Genomic DNA, 3,959 nt, shown 5'->3' on the forward strand with positions numbered 1-3,959 from the left:
ACAAAACAAAAAAAGAAAAAAAAAACAATAAAAACCAAAACCAAAAAACCAAAAAGAAGTCATGAAAATAATAAGGGAATGTGTGTGTGTGTGTGTGTGTTTGCGCGCGCATGCATGCGTGTGTGTGTATCACACTATATATAAGTATATATGTATGTGTATAAATATATGTGTGCATGTATATATACACATATGTGTATAAATAAACGAATAGATGTGTGTTTATACAAATATACGTCTATGTATAAAATGAATATATAATATATATATTACACACACACACACACACACACACACACACACACACACACACACACACACACACGAAAATAGCTGGGCGCTGGTGGCTCGCGCCTGTAATCCTAGCTACTCCGGAAGCTGAGATCTGAGGATCTCCGTTCAAAGCCAGCCTGGGCACCGAAGACCGTGAGACTCTTTTTTTTTTTTTTGAGTTCTTTTTTTTTTTTTAATTTAATTTAATTTTATTTGTGAACATACTGTACAGAGGGGTTACAATTACGTGGACAGGATAATGCGTTGCATTGCAGCCTCCTCCTTTGCTTACCCTTCACATCCCTTCCCAGCCTCCCCCCTCCTCCCCAATCCTAATCCTTCTCCCCTTCTCCCCCCCCCCCCCCGCACCGACGTTGTAAAGCTCGTTTTGGACATGGCAACTTGTCCTTCTCATTGTTGCAACGGGTCCACCTGTAACCTTAAACAACTGGTTTTTCCCCATCTCCTCCACAAGTTATACTGACATCAAATATAGTGAAAGCAGGGCTTATACTGTGGGGGAGGGACATAGAAAGCAACAAAGAGATAATCTTTTTTTTTTTTTTTGGGTCCGGTTGTGGGGCCTGAACTCTGGGCCTGGGCGCTGTCCCTCAGCTCTTCAGCTCAAGGCTAGCGCTCTACCACTTGAGCTACAGCGCCACTTCTGGCTTTTTGCTTATGTGGTGCTGAGGAATCGAACCCAGGGCCTCATGCATGCAAGGCAAGCACTCTACCACTGGGCCACCTTCCCAGCCCCACAAAGAGATAATCTTATAAATGCGTTAGAAACACATGCATGAAAGGAAAAAAAAACATTAGAATACATATCTGTCTGTCTGTCTGTCTGTCTGTCTGTCTGTCTGTCTGTCTGTGTCTGCCTTTTTTTTTTTTTTGGGTCTGGTTGTCTGGTTGCCTGGTTGCCTGCTTGCTTACTCCATAAAACTCCACCAGAGTGACTCCTCCAGAAATTCTTATTCAATTATCGAAACCAAGGGTCCTAAGGGAAGAGTCCCTACATGGAAGGGTAAAAAGTCACTAACCCTCACCTGTGTTTGGTGACAAGAAGAACTCCATACCAAGAGTCTACCTTAATACATGAGGGCAGGGCCGGGAAGGAATAAATTTATTCAGGTGATCTAGTCAGTCACACTAATGGGTCTCTAGGGCTCCCCCTCCATGTCTCCCTCTCTCTGCCTGTGTGTTGGTCTCTGTCTTTGTCTGTGTGTGGGGGGGGGCATGTGTGCCTGTTTGTTGATTCAGGTGATCTAGTTATAATTGTGGATTTCTCAGCCCCTTCCCCCTCCATCTCTCCCTCTGTCTGCCTGTGTGTTGGTGTGCTGTGTGTGTGTGTGTGTGTGTGTGTGTGTCTGTCTGTCTGTTTGTCTGTGTGTGTGTGTGTGTGTGTGTGTCTGTCTGTCTGTCTGATTATTCAGACAGACTGATTATTCAGACAGTCTGATTATTCAGGTGGTGTCGTTAGATTCAGGTGGTGTCGTTAGATTTGTGGATCTCTCGCTCCCCCTCCATCTCTCCATCTCCCTCTTGTCTGCCTCTGGGTGTGTGTGTGTGTCCGTCCGTCCGTCCGTCTGTCTGTCGATGATTCATTCAGGGGACCTAGTTGGACTTGTGGATCTCTCGTGCTCCCCCTCCATCTCTTCCCCTGTGTGTCTTTCTGTCGGTCGCTGGGTCTCTGTCTCTGTCTCTTTCTCTCTGCCTCTCTTACTCCTCTCTGTCTCTGTGTCCCCCCTCCCCCTCTCTGTGTCTTGCTTTTCGTTGTGGACTCCAGGAAGAACCGTATTTCAGTCCCAGCGGGGCTCTGCTTACTCTGCTTGTCAGCCTGGAACCCACCCGCCAGCGGCAACTTCTTCCTTGGTGTCCCCAAAGGAAGGAGGGAGCAGGAACCAGCGTCCCAAAAGAGACTCTCATTTTGAACGTGGACACTCGGTCTGTGAACAAGATGGATGCCGCCGCCGCCACCGCCATTTAGGCCCGAGTTTTTAGGGAAGCTGACTACCACCCAGACACATTCCCAGCCCACCTCCTCGAGAATGTCTCAAGGATGGATGGCTAATTTTATTCAATCATCATCTTGTTTCCGGAAGGAGAAAATGCCTCTGCTCACCCCCACCCCGCAGTTCCCCTCTCCGGGTATCCTGCACACAAGATGGCAGTCCTTCTTGTGATATCTGAGCTTCCACACCACACCACACCACACCACACCACACCACACCACACCACACCACACCACACCACACCGTGGCAGAAAGTTCCTCCTATGGATCGTCTGGCCTCGGGAATTTACTATCTCCCCGAGCCGAGCCGAGCCGAGCCGAGCCGAGCCGAGGCCCCTTTTCATTGGGAAAGAAGGATATCCATGAGGACAAAAATAAGACCGAAAACAGAGCCAACTTATCCATAAGACAGGTAGGGCACAAAACCTCTCGGCTGGTCAGTAAAGAAAAACCCCAGGCAAAGGCTCACCGGCCTGGTGGTACCGGTGGCAGCCGGTGGCAGCCGGTGGCAGCCAGTGGCTCACTGCCCATCATCCGTCTGAGGTGCTGAGCGAGGAGGCTGAGACCTGAGGATAGTGGTTCAAAGCCAGCCCAGGCAGGAAAGTCCATTTGAGACTCTTCATCTCAATGGGTCACCCAAAACGCCAGGAGTGGAGGTGGACTTGGGGGAAAAATGCCCCAGTGAAGATTTCCTCGGGGCTGAATTAGTACCGTGTCATGCAAGAGCACGAGCTCCCAGAGGACAGTACTGTACCTCTGGTTCCGGGCGGGCAGAACCCGGTGCGCGGACTCATTATGGTGACAGGAAAAAAAAAAATCCCAGAGGTGAGGTGGGCTGGGCTGGGCATGTGTCTTAGCGTGCTTGAAGCCCTGGGTTCAATTCCTCAGTACCACCTAGACAGAACAAGCCCAGAAGAGCTTCGAGTGGTAGGGCAGTGACCTTGAGCATAAAGAAACTCTGGGAAAGGAAAAGCAAATGATGATAATAACGAACTATAACAACCTATAGGTATGTGTATGTCAGAACTCTCACTACCCACTACCGGGTAGGTGAGGACTGACTGACCAACTGAGTGACTGACCCGACCCGTGTTTTACCCCTCCCGCCGCCCCATCCACCTTGTCGACGACGAACGCGCGCCATCTAGTGGTGGTTTTGTGAATTGCAGTTTTGTCTCCTGAAATGCATGAAAACAAAAAAACCACACATTGATTGACTGAGAAAACCGGCCTTATGTCCTTCTCTTCCAGGCCCAGGCTGGCTGGCCCCGAGAGAGACTGCCTTCTTTTCAGAGAAGGGGTGGGGTGGGGATGATGATGTGCCTCGTTGGAGTATGGGGCCCATGCATAGCCAGGCAGGCAGGCAGGCAGGCAGGCAGGCAGGCAGGCAGGCAGGCAGGCAGGCAGGCAGGCAGGCAGGCAGGCAGGCAGGCTCGGAGTGGGACCGTTGTGTGTTGGAGCGCCAGCAGCTCAAGCCCCAGGATTGACTGGAAAGTCGAGAGGAAAAGGAGGGAGGGAGTGCGGGCGGGCGAGCGGGAGAGAGAATTCGACAGAGAGAGAGAGAGAGAGAGAGAGAGAGAGACTGAGAGACAGAGAGACAGAGACAGAGACAGACAGAGACACAGAGACACAGAAACACAGAGAAAGAAGAGACAGAGACGTGGTGATTTGGCC

This window comes from Dipodomys merriami, unplaced genomic scaffold, assembly GCF_024711535.1.
Source record: "Dipodomys merriami isolate MVZ:Mamm:240054 unplaced genomic scaffold, mDipMer1.0.p SCAF_207, whole genome shotgun sequence".
Classification (NCBI taxonomy): Eukaryota; Metazoa; Chordata; class Mammalia; order Rodentia; family Heteromyidae; genus Dipodomys; species Dipodomys merriami.